Genomic DNA, 25,213 nt, shown 5'->3' with positions numbered 1-25,213 from the left:
GTTTCTCTTTTCTGACTTCCCTCAGCATACTCATGGTTTACTTAACTATAAACTGTTTAGATATTGTCTTGAACCTTTTTTAATCTACGATGGTATTCTCTACCAGTACTTAGGGTAGAACTCTGCCTACTAAATCACAGGGTAACGAGGAACACATGGGGATTGGAGTGTCATTATTAACAAGAGCAATGAAAAATTCTCCTACAAATTTCCAGACCCTGGAAAGGCCCCCCCGCCGCTGTGAATTACAGATTTGATTTTTTCTCCCATGACCCAGATGGCATTTCCAACCGCCTGATCCTCCTAGATACCTACCTCATCAACAACTGATCAAGGTACCACTGTTCTCACAGTTCAGTAGTCAGCCAGACTCAAAAGCACAGAATCATCTGCAACTCCTTCCTCCCTGCTTTCTTATACCCTGTCATTTTGTCTCAAATTTGGTCAGTTCCTCCTTCAAGAGTCCTCTTGCACTCTCCTTTCATTATAGTTAAGCCTTTGTTAACTCATGTTTGGATTATTACAATAAAATTTCTAATTTGCTTCCTGAATCACCCTCTTTAACTACTCACAACCAACAAGATCATCTCCCTAAAGCACCACTTTGGTCATGCCTACCCCTCTGTAGAATAGTCAACTAAACCTACCATGTATGGGGCGCCTGGGTGGCTCAGTCAGTTAAGCGTCTGCCTTCAGCTCAGGTCATGATCCCAAGATCCTGGGAACGAGCCCTGCATTGAGCTCCCTGCTCAGTGGGGAGCCTGCTTCTCCCTCTCCCACCCTGCTCGTGTTCTCTTTCTCACTCTCTCTCTCTCAATAAATATTTTTTTAAATTTATTTATTTATAAATAAATAAACATAAATATTTATTTATAAATAAATAAACCTACCATGTATAGCAAAACTCCTGGTATTTCAGGTCCCTACCAATCTGATAAACCATAGCTCCTCAACTGAATCTCCTACTGTTTCACCTCCTAACTCAAGGCCAAATGAGAACTTTCTACTCTCCACTGCATTCTCCTTCGTCTGTGCTTCTGTACATGCCATTCCTTTGCCCCGAAAGGACCTCCTTGCCCTCCCTCCCTTACAATGGCATGCATAAAACCAAGGTCCATTCAAGTATCTACTCCATTTCCTCAGAAGCAGCAGCACTGGTCCCTCTGCAAAGGAAAATCTAAACAGAGAATGCAGAAATGGAATGGAACCTACAGAATTCAATACTGAGGTGCAGTGCTTTTTCAATCTGTATATAAAGCTTGAAAGTAAAGAGAAAATAGAAAAATAAAATTTGGGAGGAAAGACACTCATGGTTTTGGTCAAAATGAATGCACACCTGAGAAACACCCCAAAAGACCATTAATATAGACTTTGAACTCCACGACAGAGTCAGGATGGGGATGAGAAAACAGATTTGGAAGTAAATCTACATAACTATAACCAAAAATTGAATGAAACTACCCCAAAGCAGAAGTCAAGCAGGGACAAGCTAAAGGGACAAGAACAAAGCCCAGCAATCACAATGCAGGAGTATACTGGCAAGAAGAGAAAAGACCACACAATGAAAGATCTTTAGCACTAACCTTTCACCCTATCATGGACTCTCACTTTCTCCACACTCACTGAATCTATAAAACAGATAGGAGAAAGAGCCAGGATCCTTGGGGGAGATTATCCATTTGTTCAATAAAGCTAAAAACTAAAGTGAAGATTGGTAAATTAGTGGCCATATCATAGAAGACTTTATATTTTATCCCAAGGGCAATGAAAGGCTATAAAAAGATTACGGCAAGAAAATGTCTAGGATGAAATTGGTACTTTAGGAAGATCATTCAAGATGCCAGGAGGAGAATGAATTAGCAAGATCTAAAAGGAAAGGAGGGGTGTTAAAAATTCAGCAGATATTGTGGAAGCCAGACCTACATACCTATATAGAGAGAGGTGGTAATAACAAATAATAACTACATTCGCTGACATATAAAGATGCCAACAACATATTAAGTGTTCAAGGCAGGTTACAGAGTACAGAGAATACGGTAACATTCAACACATTCTAAAATATATTCTTAGTGGATATATATAAGTATGTCCCAAGATGTTAATATTTACTTCTGAATGGTAGAATTATAGATAATTCTCTTCCTAGTAAGTTTCTAATTTGTGTATACAACAAAGATAGTACTGGCACAATTTTTTTTCTATAGAAGAGTTCAAAAGTTTCAAACACTGAAATCAAAAAAGAGAAAGACTGAAAAGTCTTCATTGGCTTCCACAATGAAGTCATTGGTGACTTGAAGAGTAATTATAGAAATGTGGTAAGGGGAGGCGCCTGGGTGGCTCAGTCGGTTAAGCGTGGGACTCTTGATGTCAGGGTTGTGAGTTTCAAGTCCCACATTAGGGGTACAGTTTATGTACATATATACACCAGAAAATGTGTGTGCAAGCAGGGTATTAATAATTACACAGAGACAACAGGAATAAACCAGGCTAAATGGTTACCCTAGCAAAAGAAAGAACAGGCCATGAATGTAAGAGAATAAAGTTCCTGATTCTGCCTACTGACACAGCTACCACTATGCAGGGAAATGTACTGGTAACCTCAGAGCGCCAAAGAGAAGGCAAAATTATCAAGGCAGGATGGGCTTCAGTTACCTTAATAATGCTGAAAAACAACCTATGAACAGTTTAACATATGAAAATGTTTAACACAAGGGTGCCTGGGTGGCTCAGTTGGTTAAACGACTGCCTTCGGCTCAGGTCATGATCCTGGAGTCCCGGGATCGAGTCCCGCATCGGGCTCCCTGCTCAGCAGGGAGTCTGCTTCTCCCTCTGACCCTCTTCCCTCTCGTGCTCTCTATCTCTCATTCTCTCTCTCTCTCAAATAAATAAAATAAAATCTTTAAAAAAAAAAAAAAAGAAAAGGTTTAACACAAAAAATTAACACTTCAGAAACCTCAATAAAAATTCTTGGAAAGGAATGAAACCGTGAGACTGGGTCAATGGGAGAAAAAAACTCAGTGGTTATGGAGATGAGACAACAAAAAGGATGAAAAACCCAATGGACTTCCATTCATCTCATGACCTCACACATGACATAGCGGCGTTAGCAGGTCTCAAGAATTCTGAGAACAAGTCCTGGTCCTAGCATCTCTGAAATATAGAAGCACCCAAACCTTTGAGGAAGGAGTCGGAAAAGGACATAAAGTGGACATAATGGCATAAAGTGCTCCTGACAGAATGCATGCAAAATATTCTTTAGTTCAGAGACCACCCTATTAGCATATCTTTCTCATGCCAAAACCAACTATGACAGAACAGAAGGTAAGGTTCTCACCTCCCTCCTCTGACCTTTTCTCTCCTTTGGCTACTCCATTTCTGGGATAAGGACCTCAGACATAGGTCTACCCTCAAATTTCTGAGAGTTGACTTAAAAACAGCTGACAAAATATTCCCAAATAACCACTCTTTCAGACCTGTCCATTATTCAAAATTCTTTATAAGAGAATTCAACTAATATATTCCCTCTGTGATTAACACCAGGAAATTGGTCTTCTTTGATAAACTGCATCCTGTACTTAACCATGAATGTGATATAACCTGGACTTTTTGTCAACATCTTAACAATTCTGGGTTACATTAGCCCCTACTAGCAATTATTTTATCTCTAATTACTAGTATAATTATCTTCCTTTTTCTCTGTGTATTTTTCTAGTTTTCCTGGGTTCCTCAGCTCCTCTTTGGGACCTCATCTATCACTGTGTGCGTGTGAGTGCATGTTTAAGAGAGGAGAGAGAAGAAATTAATCCAGCTCTTTATTGTTGGGTTTGCAACAAAGAAAAGGGAGACCTTGGCCTCTCAGCTCTTAAGTCTACCATTTTCTCACAACCTGGCAGTGTCAAGAAGCCAGACAACTTCTGGGCACACACAATCACTATTAACATGAAGGAGCTGCAGATATATGTAGTTTAAGTCCTAACTGGAGAAACACAGCAAGGAGAAGCCAAAGCGGAATCAGAATCCAGCACAGCAGCTAACAGTTCGACCCTGAAAGTGTTCCCTGATACCGCTTCTAGAACTCATGACAAACTGATTAACTACCACTACCAACAATTCAAAACATGTACTCCCTTAAAACCTCCTGAATCTTTCTTATAAAACTTGTCCACTCCTGCAAATCTCCATCTCCTGGATATGTAAAACTTAGCCCCCAAAAAACTATGGCAAATCTGGGATGAAGTCCAGGCAGTACTATGCATAGTCTGACAAAGACTACCAGAATGAACACCTAGGAACATGAATCTGCCCCCACACTTCCTTACCTCCATTTTCCCAAGGACAGAAAAAAGAGCTACCCTTCTAGCACTCCTCACATACACAGTCCCAAATAAATGAAGAGTTCTGTCCCCATTCCAGCAGCAAACTATTTTTACCTTAGCCAAATCTGGATTAAGATAACACAATATTAATAACTCCATTAGTGCAAATTAGTTCAACCACTTGAGAAAGTAGTTTGGCAATATCTATCAAATCTAAATGTTTATCTACCCCATGATCCCATAATCCACTGCTAGATAAATATTCAAGGGAAATTTTTACCAAACGACAAAGATAGGATAGTCATAGTAGCTTTATTCATAATTACCAAAAACTGACATTTGGCTACTATGTTCATCACTGCAAATGATCATCAACAGAAGAATGAATAAACAAACTGTAGTGGAGCTTCAAGGAATAGGTGGTATGCCAGAGAGGGCACTGAAGCTCTGTACCCATTCCCACATACCTTGCCCTATGCATCGCTTCCATCTGGCTGTTACTAAGTTAGGTAACATTATTAATACTGAGAGAAATGGACACCACATGCCTCCTGATGTGATGCATTGAGAAGAATACAGCAGTATTTGTTACATTCCTGACAATAATGCAGAAACTGAAGATCATCTTGAAAAAACATCAGATATACCCGAACTGATAGACACAAAATCAATCAACCATACTCTCCAAAAATATCAGTGTTATAAGAGTCAAAAAAACAAACAAAAACTGAAGAATCATCCCAGATTAAGGGAGACTTAGATATAAAGACCAGGTGCCTGTACAATTCTTAATTTCATCTTGAACCAACAAAAATTACACTGTAAGAAACATTAAAGAGACAACTGTAATAATTTGAATAGGAGTTATGGGTTAGGTAACAGTATTGTATCAATGTTAATTATGACTCTGAAATTTTTACTGTGATTATGTAGGAAAATGTTCTTATTCCTAGAAAATAACATTGAAGGAGCACCTGGGTGGCTCAGTTGGTTAAGTGTCTACCTTCGGCTCAGGTGGCAATCGCAGGGTCCCGGGATCAAGCACCATGTCGGGCTCCCTGCTCAGTGGGGAGTCCGCTTCTCTCACTCCCTCTACCCCTCCCCACCACTTGGGTGTGCACCTGCACACGGGCTCTCTCTCTCTCAAATAAATAAATAAAATCTTAAAAAGAAAAACAGAAAATAACATCGAAGGGGTGCCTGGCTGGCTCAGTTGGTAGAGCATGGAACTCTTGATGTCAGGGTCATGAATTCAAGCCCAACACTGGGCACAGAGCTTACTTAAAAAATTGTAATAGGGGCGCCTGGATGGCTCAGTCAGTTAAGCATCTGACTCTTGATTTCAGCTCAGGTCACGATCTCAGGGTCGTGGGATCAAGTACCATATCAGGCTCCCTCTCTCTCCCCCTCTCCAACCCTCCCCCCCAAAAAAATAATTAAAAAACAAAACCAACACCACTGAAATCTTTTTTTTTTTTTAAAGATTTTATTTATTTGACAGAGAGAGACACAGCGAGAGAGGGAACACAAGCAGGGGGAGGGGGAGAGGGAGAGGCAGGCTCCCCACTGAGCAGGGAGCCCGATGCGGGGCTCGATCCCAGGACTCTGGGATCATGACCTGAGCCGAAGGCAGACGCTTAACGACTGAGCCACCCAGGCGCCCCATCCACTGAAATGTTTTAAGGGAAAAGAAGCATGAGGTCTATATCATACTCTCAAATGAAAAAGAAAAAACTTATATAAAATGTTATATATTATAAATTATGTTAAGAATTACATACATACATATATGCACATACAGAGAAAGAAATAAATGATAAAGTAAATATAGAAAATGGTAAAAACCATTGACTGAACTACATGAAGAGCACACAAAAAAATCTTCGTAATTTTTGGCAACTTTTCTGTAAACTTCAAATTATTTCAAAATAAAAAGTTAAACTGTTCATAAAACAAAAACTCAGCAATAAAAAAAAAGAACTACTGATAACAATATTGCATGCATCTCCGCAGACATCACATTTGGCAAAAGAAGCCAGCTACCAAAAAACATAGATCGTGTGATTCCTTTGATACCATGTTCGATAGATAAAGTAATCAAAGGTGACACATGTCAAAAATACGCTCATCAGGGAAGTAGAACTAGTACTAAGAAGGAGAAGAAGGAACCTTCTGGAGTGCTGGAGATGTTCACTAATCTTGATCTAATTGGTGATTACAGAAGTATATACATATGTAAAACTTTTCCAAGTACATACTTCAGATCTGTGCACCTATTTACTATATTTTATACCTCAATTTAAAAAAAAGGTCAAAATTAGGGGCACCCGGCTGGCTCACTCAGTAGAGCATGTAATTTTTTTTTTTTTTAAGTAGGCTCCATACCCACCATGGAACCCAACATGGGGCTTGAACTCACAACCCTGAGATTAAACCCAAGGCGAAATCAAGAGTCGACAGCCCAACCAACTGACCCACCTAGGTGGCCCTATTTTTTTTTTTTTTTTTTTTTTTAAGTAGGCTCCATGCCCAGCACAGAGCCCGACACAGGGCCCGAACTGACAGCCCTGCGATCAAGATCTGAGCCAATATCAGGAGTCAGACACTTAACCAACTCAGCTACCAAGGTGCCTGGATCATGCAACTGTTGATCTCGGGGTCATAAATTCGAGTCCTATAATGGGGGTAGAGATTACTTTAAAAATTAGTAAATAAGGATGCCTGGGTGGCTCAGATGGTTAAGCGTCTGCCTTCGGCTCAGGTCATGATCCCAGAGTCCTGGGATTGAGTCCCGCATTGGGCTCCCTGCTCCTTGGGAGCCTGCTTTCCCTCTGCCTCTCTCTCTCTCTCTCTCTCTGTCTCTCATGAATAAATAAAATCTTTAAAAAAAGTTAATAAATAAAATAAAATAAAGCAAGATTCAGTCACTAGGCTAAAATATGTAGGTCTCAAAATGCATTTTTTTTTTCAAACTTCAAAAAAAGCTAAGTAAAACAATGAAAAGGAACCATGAAGGAGAACCACATACACCACATCACTCATCTTTATAAAGACAGGAAGCAATCTTATAAAAGCAGCACATTCACTCAACAGAATACAAGTACAATGAGGTACGCACACAAGAGTCTAATTCCGCATGTCATTAAAACACAAAGATAGAAATGAAGAAATATTAGTGAGGTGAGATTAATGATTTTACCCCTATTTTCATAATTTGCAACAATATTCTTCGATTACTTTTATGACAAAGCAGATCTTAATTCTCACAAAAAGTATTTGCCTGGTTTGTACGAAATACTTTTACAACCCCAACATAAATGTCAGAGGAGTTAATAGCAGGGCACCTGGGTGGCTCAGTTGTTAAGCGTCTGCCTTCGGCTCAGGTCATGCATGATCCCAGGCCCCTGGGATGGAGCCCTCCTCTCTCCCTCTCCCTCTGTGTCCTCCCCGCTGTTCATGCTCATGCATGCACGCTCTCTCTCTCAAATAAATAAAATCTAAAAAAAAAAGAAAACTTTAAAAAAAAGCGTTTTAAGATTTTATTCATTTGGGGGGGCGGAGAGAGGGAGAAGCAGGCTCCCCGCTGAGCAGAAAGCCCAACAAGGGGCTCAACCCCAGGACCCTGGGATCATGACCTGAGCCGAGGGCAGATGCTTAACCGACTGAGCCACTTAGGCACCCCAAAAGTTATATTTTTTTGAACATTAACTCAGTTTAAAAATCTATTTTAAGGGGGTCCCTGACTAGCTCAGTCAGTGAAGTATGCAACTCTTGATCTCAGGGCTGTGAATTCAAGCCTCACACTGGGTGTTGAGACTAAAAAAAAAAAACTTAAAAAAAATTTTTAAGGTACAAAAATAAAAGGAAACTCTTCTCCCAACTATTACAGCAGGAAACACTATTTCCTTTTGCACCCATCTGATCTTCATTTTTTAAACATGCAAACTTTTTTTTTTTTTTTAAGGTGGGCTCCATGCCCAATATGGGTTTGAACTCATAAACCTGAGATCAAGAGTCAAATGCTCTACTGACTGAGCCAGCCAGGTGCCCTAACGTAAACATTTTTTTTTTTTTAGGATTTTATTTATTTATTTGAGAAAGAGCAAGACAGCACAAGCAGGCGGAGAGGGAGAGGGACAAGCAGACTCCCAAATGAGCACAGACCCAACGCCTGGCCTGATGCCAGGCCCCCAAGATCATAACCTGAGCTGAGGTCAAATGCTTAACTGAGCCACCCAGGTGCCCCAACATGCAAACATTTTTGAATAATTTTGAAAATATGATCTGTTAAACATTTACTGATGGCAAAACTTCATGAAGCAAAGCTAGACTTCAATTATTCATTTTATTACTATACAGTTAACCCTAGGAAAGGAACAAAGAATTTTTTCCCCAGAAAAATCATCAAAACTCAAAATAATTATCTATATCTATCTGGACCATACATTATATATGAAACCTTGCAAAATACTATTTATTTCTCGTAATTACCCTTTTTATGGCACATCTTCAAAAAAAATTATAGATGCTCTGCTGGCTTTTCTCCTCACCATAAAAGAAATTTAAATTCCTAATTTACAGTGTTCTGATAATCACTGCAATCCAGCACAATTTGAATCACTACCCATGCCATGAAACTAAGGTCAGCTTTACTCCTAACAGCCCCAGAGCAAAAACAACCCAAATGTTTATCCACAGATGAATGGATAAACAAATACTGTACAGTCATACCCAATATTCTCAGCAATAAAAAACTAATTACTGATACATGCAGCAACATGAATGAATCAGACATTATGCTGAGCAAAAGAAGCCAGACCCAAAAAGAATACATTCTGAATAATTCCATTTATGTAAAATCCTAGAAGAAGCAAAATTAATCTACAGTCAAAGAAAATAGATTCAGTAGTTAGGAAGGGAAAATGACTGCAAAAAGTAGAAGGAAACTTCTACGGGTGATGAAAATGTTACATATCTTAATTGTGGTGACGGTTATACAGGTATATACATTTATCAAAACTCATCAAAATGTACATTTAATATGAGTGCACTTAAGGGCGCCTGGGTGGCTCAGGTCATGATCCTGGAGTCCCGGGATCGAGTCCCACATCCGCCTCCCTGCTCAGCGGGGAGTCTGCTTCTACCTCTGACCCTCCCCCCTCTCATGCTCTCTATCTCATTCTCTCTCTCAAATAAATAAAATATTAAAAAAAAAATGAGTGCACTTAAAATAAAGACATTTTATTCTATGTAAATTATACTTCAAAAAAAGGTGGGTTTAAAAAGACTAAGCTTACTAAAAATAGACTGCCTCCCTCAGAGAGTAATGCATTCCAAGACTAACATTTTATATTTCTTTTATGTTAAATCATCTTTCTTTAAATTGATTAAAATAGGGGCGGTGCCTGGGTGGCTCAGTCGTTAAGCATCTGCCTTTGGCTCAGGTCATGATCCCAGGGTCCTGGGATCAAGCCCCGTGTCAGGCTCCCTGCTCAGAGGGAAGCCTGCTTCTCCCTCTCCTTCTCCTCCTGCTCGTGTTCCCTCTCTCGTTGTGTCTTTCTCTGTCAAATAAATAAATAAAATCTTTAAAAATAAAAAAAGGGGCACCTGGGTGGCTCAGTTGTTAAGCGTCTGCCTTCAGCTCAGGTCATGATCAAAGGGTCCTGGGATCGAGCCCCGCGTCGGGCTCCCTGCTTGGTGGGAAGCCTGATTCTCCCTTTCCCACTGCCCCTGCTTGTGTTCCTGCTCTCCCTCTCTCTCTCTCTCTCTCAAATAAATAAAATCTTTAAAAAAATAAAAATAAACAAATAAATAAATTGATTAAAATAAATGTTAGGGGCACCTGGCTGGCTCAGTCAGTGGAGCATGCAACTCTTGATTCCGGGGTTGTGAGTTCAAGCCCCACACTGGGTGTAGAGATTAATTACAAACAAAATCTTAAAAAAAATTTATCCAAATTCTTGGATAAGATTTAAAACTGAGGAACACTGTCTAGAACTGTGCTATCTTATACAGCACCCTTTAGCCACATGTGGCTATATGAAGTAAAATTAAATAAAATTTAATTCAGGTCCTCAAGGGAGAGGAAAGAATGACTTTACAGTGGACAAACCTGACAAGGAACCGAAGTCAACCATATATCAAGGTAACATTAACAGTGATAAAATCTCACTGATAGTATGTGCTCTGGCACTTTACCTCTATGGTCTTCTTCCCCAAAACCCTTAACCCCACTCTAATTATGAGAAAAACATCTAAATTCCAACAGAGGCATTCTACAAACACACTTAACCAGCAAAGCCTCAAAACTGTCAAGACTATAAAAAACGGAAGTATGAGAAATCACAGCCAAGAGGACCCTATGGATCCATGACTAAATGTAATGCAGTATCCTAAATGGATCCTGCAACAGAAAAACACACTAAGTAAAACTAAGGAAATCTGAATAAACTATGGACTTTAGCTAATAATGATATAGCATACAGATTCATTAACTGTAACAAATATACCACAGTAATATGAGATGTTAGTAATAGAGGAAACTGGGTGTGATATACTTGGGAGATATCTGTACTACTCAGTTTCTTTGTATATCTAAACTGTTCTTAAAAATAAAGACTATGGGGGCGCCTGGGTGGCTCAATTGTTAAGCGTCTGCCTTCGGCTCAGGTCATGATCCCAGGGTCCTGGGATCGAGCCCCACATCGGGCTCCTTGCTCAGCAGGAAGCCTGCTTCTCCCTCTCCCACTCCCTATGCTTGTGTTCCCTCTCTTGCTGTGTCTCTGTCAAATAAATAAAAAATCTTTAAAAAAATAAATAATAAATAAATAAAGACTATGGGACACCTGGGTGGCTCAGTCAGTTAAGCGTCTGTCTTCAGCTCAGGGCATGATCCCAGAGTCCTGGGATCGAGTCCCACATTGAGCTCCCTGCTCCCTCTACCTGCTACTCCCCGTTTGTACATGCGCGCACTCTCTCTGACAAATAAATAAAATAAAATCTTAAAAAGATAAAAAAATAAAAATAAAGACTACTAGGGCACCTGGGTGGCTTAGTTGGTTGAGCGTCCTAATCTTGGATTCAGCTCAGGTGGTGATCTTGGTGTTGTGGGATCGAGCTCTGGGTTGGGTGGAGCCCTCCCCAGGGTGGAGCCTGCTTGGGATTCTCTCCTCCCTCTGCCTTTCCTCACACTCTCTCCCTCTCTTAAAAAAAAAAAATAATTCTTTTTTAAGATTTTGTCAGAAAAGAGAGAGAGGGGTGGGAGACAAGCAAGGGGGAAGGGCACAGGGAGAGGGAGAAGGAGAAGCAGGCTCCCTGCTGAGCAGGGAGTCCGATGAGGGACTGGATCCCAGGACCCTGGGGGATCATGACCTGAGCCGAAGGCAAATGCTTAACCAACTGAGCTACCCAAGCATCCCTAAATACTTAAAAAATAAAGACTACTATTAAAAAAAAAGACTACTGTAAAAATAAGGGAATTTGAGTTGTATTAACTTGAAGTTTTTTGGACTTAAATGCAATTCGTTCCTCAATCACACTAACCACATTTCAGGTGCTCAACAGTCATAAGCAGCTAATGGCTACAAGTATTTGATGGTACAGATTTATAGAACATTGCCATCATAGCAGAAAGTTGTTAGCGCTGATGTAGAAGACTGATTTTATAGGACTATTAGAGACTATTTTATAACTAATCACAACTTACGAACAAATACATATCTATCCAAGCACTAAAAACCCTCACTGAAATCTAAAAAAACTCAATGTTTATTCCAGTTTCTATTTCAAACCATTACTTATTTTTTTAATGCTTTTAAAAAACAGGGCGCCTGGGTGGCTCAGTTGGTTAAGCGACTGCTTTCGGCTCAGGTCATGATCCCGGAGTCCTGGGATCAAGTCCTACATCGACCTCCCAGCTCAGCGGGGAGTCTGCTTCTCCCTCTGACCCTCTCCCCTCTCATGCTGTTTCTTTCTCTCTCTCTCTCAAATAAATAAAATCTTTAAAAAAATAATTAAAATAAAGAACAAAAACAAAACACCTATGTATCATACGTAAATAGAACATTGAAAACTGTTCCACTCCCCAGAAGAGCAATTCAAAGTAATGTCTTCTGAAACTCTTTCAAGGTATCCATGATGTCAAAACTACTACTATAACAATACTAAGATATTATTTGCACTTTTCAGTGTTGGCACTGCACTGATCATGCAAAGCAGTGAAAGAGTAACTGACAAAAAGACCTGGGTATTTAGCAGACATTTTTTCAAAAATGAATGAATTGACACTGTCACTTGTTCAAAAACAAAACACAAAACAAAAGCAATTGTCAGTACTTGTTGCCAAAAATAAAATCTGAGCTTTCAAGCAAAATTAGAATTTTGGAAAACTATGGGATGCCTGGGTGGCTCAGTCATTAAGCGTCTGCCTTCAGCTCAGGTCATGATCCCAAGGTCCTGGGATCGAGCCCAGCATCGGGCTCCCTGAGCAGGGAGCCCGCTTCTCCCTCTCCCACTCCCCCTGCTTGTGTTCCTGCTCTCGCTGTGTCTCTCATTGTCAAATAAAATCTTTAAAAAAAAAAAAAAAAACAGAATTTTGGAAAACTCTTCACCATCATGGGTTTGATCGGTTTTCCAGTACTTAAGACTTTCCCAATAATTAAAGGCTTTCCTGATGGGTAATGATTTATATGAATGCAATTTTTTGATACTGTGTTATATAAAATATTCATTTAAGGTGGGAGATAGACCAATGGATTTTAATGTAACAAAATATAAAAAGGTGCATTGATATAATTCAAATTTCACATTACAACTAACCTTTAAAACCTATTTGTCAAATTTTGGTGTACAAAAATAACTGCAATTATTTGGAAAAGATCTTAAAATATTCCTCCCTTTTCCAACTACATAAATATCTCTGTCAGGATGAATGTCCTTCCCATACTTAACTAAAGTAATAAACAGCAACTGATTGAATGCAGAAGCAGATATGAGAATTCAGCTGCCTTCCATAAAGTAAGACATAAAAGCAATTTGTGAAACGGTAAAACAATGCCACTCTTTTCACCAAATTTAAAAATATTTTAGAAAATGGTGTTTTTCATTAAAAATATGTTTATGTTGGGGCGCCTGGGTGGATCAGTTGTTAAGCGTCTGCCTTCGGCTCAGGTCATGATCCCAGAGTCCTGGGATCGAGCCCCGCATCGGGCCCCCTGCTCCACAGGCAAGCCTGCTTCTCCCTCTCCCACTCCCTCTGCTTGTGTTCCCTCTCTCGCTGTGTCTCTCTCTGTCAAATAAATAAATAAAATTTTTTTTAAAGATTTTATTTATTTATTTGACAGAGAGATAGAGAGCACAAGTAGGCAGAGTGGCAGGCAGAGGGAGAGGGAGAAGCAGGCTCTCTGCTGAGCAAGGAGCCAGACATGGGGCTCGATCTCAGGACCCTGGGATCATGACCTGAGCCAAAGGCAGCCACTTAACCGACTGAGCCACCCAGGCGCCCCAAAAACATATATATATTTATGTTAACATGTAATGAGATTACTATTATTTTTAAATGAAGAAATCGTTTTAAATTTTTCAATAATACAGACACGTGGAACTAAAATCAAAAGCTCTTTGGGGTCCTCTTAACTTTTAAAAGGAGAAAGGAGTCCTAAGATCAAAAAGTTGAGAATGTCTATCTCAGAGAAAAAGAAAAAAATGACAAACAAAAGAAATATATAAATTAACTTAGAACATACATACCCTGAAAAGCATTATCAAGAGGCATAAAATATCACTGACAAGAACACCAAGATCCAAAATGCGACACTTACTTAAAAAGTATCTAGGTCTTAAAAATGTATCTTTTCCAAGGACAGAGAGACTTTTCACATTTTGAAATTTACTTATATGATTTTTTGATTGACTCTGTAACTAGGCTATAAGCCCCATGAAGATAGGTCCTTGTGTTTTTTGCTCACCACTCTGGCTAGCCCAGGACTCATCACAAAGCAGCTATTTAAATATTGGTTGGTTTGAGAACAAAACAAAAAAAACTTACAAAGAAAACTCACTGATGTCTCTATTCAGATTATAAGGATGAAATTTTATAATTAAAATGTACCTATTTACATAGCAATAACAATAAAAGCTACCATCTATTGAGAGCCCATTTACTGGGTGCCAGGCATTACACAGGGCATTTTAGATTTTTAATTCCCACAACCACTATGGAATATACTTTACAGGTAAAGGAAATAAGACTACAAGAGGTTAACTTATTTATCTAAAGTTACAAGTATTAATTAACAGAAAATTAAACCTACATTTCACTGCCTTTTTTTTTTTTAAGATTTTATTTATTTGACAGAAAGAGACCGCAAGAGAGGGAACACAGCAGGGGGAGTGGGAGAGGGAGAAGCTGGCTTCCCACTAAACAGGGAGCCCGACACAGGGCTCGATCCCAGGACCCTGGGATCATGACCTGAGCGGAAGGCAGACGCTTAACCGACTGAGCCACCCAGGCGTCCCCATTTCACTGCCTTAAAAAGCCACAAACTTATCACTACATAATGATACAGTGCTCAATACTGCTTGATTACCTTTTTTTCTCCACTTCCTTGCAATTTTCAGAGGAATTCATTTCGTGGAAGTCACTTTTTCTCCTTTTCCCAATCTCCCACTCTGTTCCACTATCCTTCAACTGTATCTACCCCTCTGCATCACTAAATTAAGCAATATAGTAAGCTCTCTGGGTAGGGAAGAGAATAGATTCTCCCAACACACTATCAGACACTTCATTAACAATAGCGGAGGGACACCTGGGTGGCTCAGTGGTTAAGTGTCCGCCTTCAAGTCATGATCCCACCAGAGTCTTGGGATTGAGTCCCGCATCAGGCTTCCTGCTCAGCAGGGAGCCAGCTTCCCTTCTGCCTGCCACTCCCCCTGCTTGTGCGGGCTCTCTCCTCTCTCTGCCAAATAAATAAATAAAATCTTAAAAACAAAAAAAACAGAGAAATAGTTTAAAAAGACTAAAGAAGAGTGTCAGGCTGCAAAAGATAAACTAAGGCTCTCTGACCCACTGATCTTACAGGATGGTTTCATATGCAGTCCCTCAATTAACCATGGTGTGGGCGATATCACCTCAGTCCTCAAGGAGCTAACCATGAGAGCCCCTGCATATGACCATGCTTTCAAGGCCTGAGCCATGATTTACCAATTAGAAGGTACCGGGACAGTACCTCTGCCAATTCTTATCAGTAACTGCAACCAAAAAACCAATACGGAAGAGACCAGAGTTCCCAAGACTTCCTCCAGGCCCAGGAAAACTTGAAGAGGAGCTTTGTTCTCAAAGAACATATTGGCCACAATATCACTATAAGAAGAAAGGCTGTAACTGTCATTCTCCCCACAGCTTCTGAACAATATGTAAACATTTCTAGTTTTCTCCCTTTTGGTTAAAGAACAAAATTAGCAACCAGTAACCTATTCTAGGAAAAATTACAATGCCATAAACATTACCATGTCATTGATAATCTCATCACAAGCCAATGTTTTCCTGAGAGGGATCCCCAAAGCCTGTGGAAGTTTTATATAGATAACATGGAAATCTTTTTAAACCTCACAAAGCCTTAACTCAATAAGCCTGAATATACCTTACCTCAAAATCCAGATTAAAGAAAACATACATAAAGAGAAGGCTATTCTACCTTAAAAATGAATTCAGCTGCAATCTGCTGAAGAAACCCTGGCTAAAAAAAAGTATAGGAACTCTCATCTGTGGCCTGTCATTGGATACATCACTCTACAATACATAACTTTTATTAGTAATCCCTAGGCTTTGCATCAAAAATCTCAATATACTAATATACCAACAAGATTTAAGTCATAAAAAAATGAACTAATTAGATGTCACCAAGTATATACAGGCTATAAACAAAAATAAACAGGGCTTCAAAACGCTCCATTAAAAAAAAAAGCTTGCTTCAGTACTACCTAATAATTCTAAAATACAAAAACATTTCAATACAAAAGTTTATACTCTATCTCACTGATTCTTTCTCAACAGTGAAAAATCCCTGCTACCATTCAAATAATGTGAGTATATGTTCACATATAGCAAGTCCCACCCTTCAAATTCTCCATGGCTTCCTAATACTCAAGGGTGCTTAATACTATAAAAAGTACCCAGAAATTAAAATTTATAAAAGCAGTCAATGAAAAATAAATAATCAATGAATTTTTCCACAAACTAAGCCTCTCACTTGCTTATGTTCATTTGCTAAACCTTTTTCACAAACACTCCTCTGAATCTCCCTAAATCAAGAACTTTTGTTAAAACATTGCACTAGAAGTTCAAACAAAGATGCTCTATGAGACCTACTGGGCCTCACTGACCAAAAAATATGCATATATTTTAACTCTTCAGGACGTATAAACTGAAACTGCCAACCTATCTACAGGGAATTTTTCTAGGAAAGGAAAAACATCCAGAAGGTTCTGTGGGTTTCTGCCTAGAAGAGCCAACACTACACATTCTCTGCAACCTGCATCCACTCTTGGAAGTGGGATCTTTCAATTATGTTTGTACTTCTAGACTCCAACCCTATGGCCGTACTAACTAGACCAATGATAGAGATTTGGACAAACTTCAACCCATCAAATTTTCCCTCCGAAGAATTTGCATGGACAATGAGTTAGTAACCAGTTGGCTAGTGGCACTAGAGCTTGAGTTCATATGTGGTTCCAGGAATAAAGTGGTGATTTTCTTCCCATGTGTTAAAGCAGAAAAACGACAGCTTATGAAGACAATTAAAGCACGCTAAAAAGAGACAAGAGAGGACACTGACTAGCCAGCAGGGAGGTAAGTGCTATCTGGACTGTCTTGGCTCTTCGATGTTTCCCAGTTTCTGGTTCACGTCCTTCATGAACACCAACAGCCCTTGGGTTCTTTAAGATACCTCCTTACTCCTGCCCCCAAAGCATTCCTCTTCCTGTTTCACGCCATCAGAAAATCATTACAACAGTTTAAGACACAAATTCCATACCAGGATCAATGCAGAAAGGGCATGATTATTCTTATGGTTCATAAGAAATCTGAGCAGTACCCAAAAAGTATCTATAACCTCAGGAAAAAAACAGGACAAAAACCCCTGAAACCTTAAATGCAAAAATTATGTTTGCATAAGCCCTCAGCTCTGTGCTTCCCTTCAACACTCACCTGTTCAAAAGTTCTGCTGGTTCACAGCAGGAGGTGTGAGCAGACTTTGTTCAGGTCCTTTTAACACTGTAAATAACAAAAGTATTAAAATAATTGACCCAATAATCAATCTCTTAGGAAACTTTAAAAATATAATTTTTTATCATGAATAGTTTTAACAGGAAATGGTTCCAAACCTGGTTAAAATATTAGAATCACGTTGTGTGCTTATAAACCAACTTCCACTTTCCTAACATTTAGAGTCACTCTCAGTAGCTCTGGAGTGCGACTAAAAACTACATGTTTTTAACAAAAGTTCTAAGTGATTCGGATGAAGCTAACAGATGAGGGTTTAGGAAATATAAGGTTTAGGAGAGTGATTACTTGGGGTTTTCATTCAAAACCACATTACGGGGATTTAGTATTAATTTTTAAGCATACCTCATAGGAAAATGACAGCCAGCAACACAGTAATACAGGATATATCCTATGCAAATTAGTGACCCCAAGAAATATAACCACTGCCAAAATGCCCAAGTAGCAAAGCTCCAGGTGTCCTTTCAGATGCAAAATCACAAACTTCTTTTAAGGATCTACTGAGACAGCATCTTAAAAATCCACCGGATGGGGCGCCTGGGTGGCTCAGGTGGTTAAGTGGCTGCCTTCAGATCAGGTCATGATCCCAGGGTCCTGGGATTGAGCCCCGCATCGGGCTCCCTGCTCGGTGAGGAGCCTGCTTCTCCCTCTGCCTGCCTCTCTGCCTACCTGGTCTCTCTCTGTCAAATAAATAAAATCTTTAAAATAAAATAAAAAATCCACAGGATGGTGATATTTCAAATGACAAGAAGAAGTGGACTGAAACACAGTAACTTCAAGTGGTTTCTCAGCTAAAATCAAATAATGCTTTGAATGCTATGAGTCAAAAAACAATAATTACAAATTAAAGTTGATAATTTTATTAACAGCAAAAAAGCAACGTAAGCCACTTCTGCCCTGTGATTTAATTTTGCAAAAAAAGTAGCCATGTAATTATAATGTCCTAAAGGTCAATCAACTTTATGCACTTAAGTCTACTTTTATAAGGGCATGCAGAAGGAAAAGAGGGGAATACAAGGTAATAAAGTCTTCTCTGGGCCTAACTCAAGAGAACAAGCTCTAGAGTATCTCCTATTACAAGTATAAATTAAGTTAAAGTTCTTTGTAATTAATGAAACTCCAAAACTATAAAGAAAATATAGTATTGTGTACTTTAGTTACTTGAAGTAGGTAGGTATATAATAGGTTGAAAATATTTTTATAAACTTAAATTGTGGTCACTTAAGGGAATATTCTTTTGTTTTTCAAACCTCCCCCATCTTCTCCCTCAACCTCATACAAAAAATTATGAGCAATTCACGGTGCCTGGCTGGCTCAGTCAGTAGAGCACACGACTCTTGATCTTGGGGTCGTGAATTCAAGCCCCAAGTTGGGCATAGAGCCTACTTTAAAAAAAAATATATATATATATATATATATTTATATATACACACGCAACTCAACAAAGGTATCATTCTGCATTCTTGTATAATTAATTAATCTACTATATTTCTCAGTCACCTGAGAGCATAAAAAATGAAAAAATGCTATCAGGTCAAAAAATATTAGGACTCTATAAGTAAGCTTGCCTATGGAGTGAAAATCTACTTATATATTTAAAAATATGTGACTTTTCAGGACATTAAAAATGAATGGAAATCCTAGAACTTTATCACCATAAAATCCTAGAGGAGGGTTAAAATGGGAAAAATAGGTTTGGGTTCAAGAGTTTTACAATGATGACCAAATAATGTTAAGGCAATTCAAACTGCTGAAGGAAAATGGACATTTAACTTGCCTCTAAGATACCCGGATTAACACCAACATAGGCTGTAGATTCAACCTAATGAGACTGGTCCCACTACAATCTATAAGAAATAGAATAAAACAAAGTACTGAAAATTCAATCAGCAGGGGATAATAGAGAACTACAAATGAAGTCAGTCTTTGAAAATGGCACAAATCAAACATCTTTTAGAATGGCAAGGGTAAAAGGGACAGGAATAATCTTTTCACCCAAAAAGTCCTCCCAGACAACAATCACTTATCAGTAGTGTCATCTTCCAGTGTGAAAGTCCACACACACACACACACCAAAAAAACATACGGAGTATTAAAATGCAGAGTCATGAGAACAAATGAGCTGATATGACATCAAAGACAGAATATGGAAATGTCATTTCAAAAATTCAACAAAGGAACAAGAGGGAAAAAGGCAATTCGTTAAAATACCATTTCATCCCTATCACTGCCATGTCTCCTTTTAGACAAGGAGCTCTGCTCACACCCTGAAGTTGTAATTCCTCTCTTCTCATGAGCTTCAAGCAAGCTATGACAAATTATTTTTCATATATGCAACTTGACTCACCAGCAAGAGCATTTCAAAACCAAGATACTAAATTCCTCAGGTGAATTAAAATGAAAGAAAACATTTTTGAAAGCTCAGTAATAAGCATATGGAGATAAGCTGGACGGGAATCAGGAAAAAAAAATTCCAAAGAGGGGCGCCTGGGTGGCTCAGTCGGTTGGGCGTCTGCCTTCGGCTCGGGTCATGATCCCAGGGTCCTGGGATCGAGCCCCACATCGGGCTCCCTGCTCAGCGGAGAGCCTGCTTCTCCCTCTCCCTCTGCCTGCCTCTCTGCCTACCTATACTCTATCTCTCTGTCAAATAAATAAATAAATAAATAAATTAAAAAAATCCAAAGAAAAAAGCTTCTAAGTATCAAAGAATTGGAGAACTAGTCCGAAAAGTAAAAGTGGAGAAATAAAAAACTCAGCACAAAAAGTTCTATACATGTAAAATTTATAAAATACAAATTAGTGGAAGAAACCTTGAGAAATTTAAAACTAGGCTGGACAGAACAGAATTAAGAGAAATTCTTAATTCTTACTAATCAGATTAAGAACGTAAATTAAGGAACGCCTGGGTGGCTCCATCGGTTAAGCCTCTGCCTTCGGCTCAGGTCATGATCCCAGGGTCCTGGGATCGAGCCCTGCATCAGGCTCCCTGCTCCGCGGGAAGCCTGCTTCTCCCTCTCCCACTCCCCCTGCTTGTGTTCCCTTTCTCGCTGTATCCCTGTCAAATAAAATCTTTCAAAAAAATTCTTTTAAAAAGAACAATGTAGGGCGCCTGGGTGGCTCAGTTGGTTGAGCGACTGCCTTCGGCTCAGATCATGATCCTGGAGTCCCGGGATCAAGTCCCACATCGGGCTCCCTGCTCAGCGGAGGGTCTGCTTCTCCCTCTGACCCTCTTCCCACTCATGCTGTCTCTCATTCTCTAATAAATAAATAAAATCTTTAAAAAAAATTTTTTATATAAAAATAAAAAGAACAATATAAATTAATGTGCTGATTCAATCATTCTTTCAAGTTATATTTCTTAATGATGTGTCTAAACTTCAGAGCAAATTAATTTCCCTACATTTTCAAATATTCAGAAATATTCCAAAGATCCCCTTCTTTGAAAGCAACTCCTTTTGAGAAATCTCTGAGGCAGTTTATCACCCATCTCATTTAAAAACATTTAAGAAACAGGGCGCCTGAGTGGCTCAGATGGTTAAGCGTCTGCCTTCGGCTCAGGTCATGATCCTGGGGTCCTGGGATCAAGTCCCGCATCGGGTTCCCTGCTCCTTGGGGAGCCTACTTCTCTCTCTCTCTCTCTCATGAATAAATAAAATCTTAAAAAATAAAAATAAAAAATAAAAGTTTAGGAAAGATATTTCATGGCAATTTCCTGAGATATGTTATATGAGCAGCCTGAATTTTTCCAAACTGGGGTGTAGCGTGTCATATGGAGGGAAGGGGATTTGGGCATACTGGCCCAAATCTCCAGAATCTGATCTCCCTTTCTAATAGTCACAAGAGGCACGGAAAAAATTTCTAAGTCACTGAATAACCCATCTTAGTACCAATGAGTAAGGTACACATGTTCTATTGGCCTCCCTCTCGCTTGTGCCTCTCTGGCTAAGCTACCCTCCATATTTTTCCCAGCGTATGACCTGCTCCCACTTCAGTTTTTGCCTCAGTTATCTTTGCCCTAGCTTCCCTAGCCTGGAGCATTCCTTCTCCACACACCTACAGGAATTGCTCCTTTACCGGTGCCAGGTCCTTCCTCAAACATAAGCTTCTCTATGCAGCCTTCCCAGGGCACTCTACTTAAAATTAACAGCCCCCCCCAACAAATTAACCCCCAAATCCCTATCATGCTATTTCCCTGTCTCATTTTTTTTTTCCACGTCATTCACCACAACACTATATATTTTACCTGAGCTTTTATTTATCTGTGTAGAAATGAGCTCCACTGAGAAAGGAATTTTTGGTCTGTTTTGCTCCCAACACTCAACAGTGTAGTTGTCAAATAAATGAATGCACGAATGAATGAATAAATGGAAGTACATAGTCCCTTCCTCTTCCTCAGTCTCAAAATCTTAAAATGCTCTGTCAAGTATAGAAAAGGTGTAAAGCCCTTGCCCAATAAATCATTACCATTACCAGTGTACTCAATGGTGATGTAAAGAACTGTGTGACATTTTTCCAGATACATGCAACTTCTAAATTTTTTTCCTGGTGTCCTCTACTGATGTCAACATCTGATGTAACAGAAAAGCACATATTCCATCCAGTTTGAGCACTCCAAAATCTGGTACACTAACTGGGAAAACATAAAATCATCAATGAATGAGGGAACACATTTGTGCTCTAACCAAAATGGACAAACTCTGTAAGGCTAGAACTGCAAATATTAGATGGATGAAAGTTAATGTACAGAAAGGACTGACAAGAGGAAATTGTTTGAAATCTACGAAGTCATTAGATTCTAAAAAGGAAATACTACAGGAGAGAACATCTTCCCTGCACACAACACTGGGAATCCAAACTGCCTATAATTCAAGATATATAACACTGGATAAGAAACTGTTCACAGCTTCTGGCCCCATCCTCAGTTTCTTGTAAGTTTAACTGGAATACTTACCTTCCTTACAGAGAAACTAGGTGTGCTTAAGTGCTTTAACTTTCAGGAAAAGGAAAAAACACAAAACACAATGCTACATAAATGCAAATCAACGTTATTGCTTCCCAAACACGATCATACAAGCTGCTGCTTTCATACACCCTTCTCTGGTCGAAAACATAAATCTGATTTATGTTTCAGTCACAAAACTGAAGTATTCAAAGTGCTTCGTGGGAAACTGCTGACACGTAAAGACTAATGCCCATTTCAACCTGACGTGAATGTTCGGGTCCCAAAGCTGCCTCGGGCTTGACTTTCCCAACCTCGTCCCAGGTTCAGATCATGGCTCCACCTTGCCTAAGGCCTGGTCCAGACCCAGTCCTTTCGCGACGGAAGGAGTCTCCCCAGTGCAGATGCTCGGTCAGGAAGGCGAAGGCGCACCTCCCGGAGGCCAGGTGTGGGGAGGAAGACCGGCAGGAGCAGCTGTCTGGCCGAAGCAGCTGTTATTCCCGGCACCCCCTTGCTGGGCGGGTGGCCGGCCCGGGGAGCAGGTAGCAGCAGAAGGGAAAGCCTCTGGCCCCGAGCAAATCGGCCTGACACTGCCCACCCCACCACCCTCTTCCCTTCCCCGACTCCCCCCGCGATGTCAACGGGCCCTGGAGCAGGGGGCTCCCGGGCTCGGCGGCCGAGACGCGCCCGGGCCCGGCGTGCTCCCCGCCGGCGAGGAGGCTCCCTCCGGCCCCGCACCTGACCTGTCCCCTCGCCTGACGCCCGAGCCGGCCGCAGCCGCTGCCGGGGCGGCCTGTGGGTGTCCATGCGGCTGGGCCGGGTCGGGCCGGAGCGGCGAGGACGCGAGGGCGGGCGGGAGGCCCCGGCGGCTCCGTGTAGGGTGGCGGGAGACGGCGGAGTCGGGGCGCGAAGCGGAGCCGGGCAGGGGAGAGAGACGGAGTCGCTGGTTACCTGCGGTCCGGGACAGGGAGTCTCAGAACCCAAGTCAGTCCTCAGCCTCAACAACACAAGATGGCCGACACGTCGCCACGCACATCACGTGACAGCGCGCTCGTTCCGTCACGCCCCTTGCTCCGCCCCCGCCCCGCCTCACCTCCCTACCCGCTTATCCAGCCTCCCACGACATCCTTCCTTTCCGCTGCCCCCCACCCCTCTTCCCCGGACACGCCCCTGCCTGAGCCCCGGATGCCGGGCTAGGAGGGGGCGGGGCTGGGGCAGGGCGCAGGCGCCTGCGGGTTCCTGGGATGGGACTCCCAGCCTGCCCTTGAGTTGAGTAGAGTTGGTGTCCAGAGTTGGATCCCGGCCAGACACCCTGTGACTCACCGTCCTAGGCACCCAATCCCGAGCCCGTTCGCAGTTCAAAAAGCTCTTCATCATTTACGAGCTGATTTTCAACAGCAGAACTTTTCCACAGCTTTTCACCCAGCATTTTCCTGCCCGTTTGCCATCCTAGAGAAAATGGTGAAACGACAAAAGCTGAAATTTAAAGCAGTTAAACTCTGCTTGTTAACGGTTCTGGTAGAACTGGAAAACTCATTCTAGAGTCTTGAAATGTGACAGCTGAGGACTACACAACTCCGACCCCCTCCTGGTACCGTACCAGGGGCTATAACCCCTTTGCCTAAAAATCTCCCTTCTGGGGGTTGGCAGATAAGATACAGGACACCCAGAAATATTGGGGACATATTTCCACTGAAAAGTTACTCGTTTTTCTGAAATTCGGATTTAACTGGGCATCCTATATTTTTATCTCTATATCTGACAACTCAACCCTTCTCAGATCATCCCATTCTTCTTTGTGTATCCAACCTCTCCGTTTTTTATAGGATCCTTCTCAACAGTTTTTTTTTTTTTAAAGTAGGCTCGTACCCAACGTGGAGCCCAAGGAGGGGCTTGAACTCATGACCCTGAGATCAAAACCTGAGCTAAGATGGAGTCCCTCGCTTAACCGACTGAGCCACCCAGGCGCACCTCAACAGTTTTTTAAAATACTCAAAAGTTGAGCTGACTGGCTCAACAGGTAGAGCATGCAACTCGTGATCTCAGGGTTGTGAATTCAAGCTCCATATTGGATATAGAGCTTACTTTAAAAAGTAAAAAAATAAAATACTCAAGGGGGTTGGGGGGATGGGTTAGCCTGGTGATGGGTATTAAGGAGGGCAAGTTCTTTTTTTTTTTTTTAAGATTTTATTAATTCATTTGACAGAGAGAGACACAGCGAGAGAGGGAACACAAGCAGGGGGAGTGGGAGAGGGAGAAGCAGGCCTCCCGCGGAGCAGGGAGCCCGATGCGGGGCCTGATCCCAGGACCCTGGGATCATGACCTGAGCAGAAGGCAGACGCTTAACGACTGAGCCACCCAGGCGCCCCAAGGAGGGCAAGTTCTGCATGGAGCACTGGGTGTTATACACAAACAATGAATCATGGAACACTACAACAAAAAGTAATGAGGTAGGGCGCCTGGGTGGCTCAGTTGGTTAAGCGACTGCCTTCGGCTCAGGTCATGATCCTGGAGTCCCGGGATCGAGTCCCACATCGGGCTCCTTGCTCAGCAGGGAGTCTGCTTCTCCCTCTAACCCTCTTCCCTCTCGTGCTATCTCTCATTCTCTCTCTCTCAAATAAATAAAATCTTAAAAAAAAAACTAATGAGGTAATGTATGGTGATTAACATAACATAATA

General features: G+C 40.9%; 1 protein-coding gene across 11 annotated transcripts in view; it reads right to left on the bottom strand.

The window, feature by feature from the left end:
- Window positions 1-23,604, bottom strand: part of GIGYF2 (GRB10 interacting GYF protein 2) — a 147,958-nt gene extending 124,354 nt beyond the window's left edge. For 7 of the 11 annotated variants that reach the window (XR_003518987.2, XR_003518988.1, XM_027588414.2 and 4 more), the window contains exons 1-2: window positions 23,486-23,570; window positions 17,521-17,586 (exon numbers count right to left, since the gene is read on the bottom strand). The gene's annotated coding sequence lies outside the window, so the exon portion shown is untranslated. Of the gene's footprint in view, window positions 1-17,520; window positions 17,587-19,372; window positions 19,443-22,065; window positions 22,792-23,485 lie in introns of those variants that run through there. The other 4 variants (XM_027588411.2, XM_027588412.1, XM_027588410.1 and 1 more) reach the window with 3 other exon arrangements.
- Between the last annotated feature and the right edge of the window lie 1,609 nt (window positions 23,605-25,213).

This window comes from Zalophus californianus, chromosome 3, assembly GCF_009762305.2.
Source record: "Zalophus californianus isolate mZalCal1 chromosome 3, mZalCal1.pri.v2, whole genome shotgun sequence".
Classification (NCBI taxonomy): domain Eukaryota; kingdom Metazoa; phylum Chordata; class Mammalia; order Carnivora; family Otariidae; genus Zalophus; species Zalophus californianus.
This window is presented reverse-complemented; position numbering and strand designations above follow the sequence as displayed.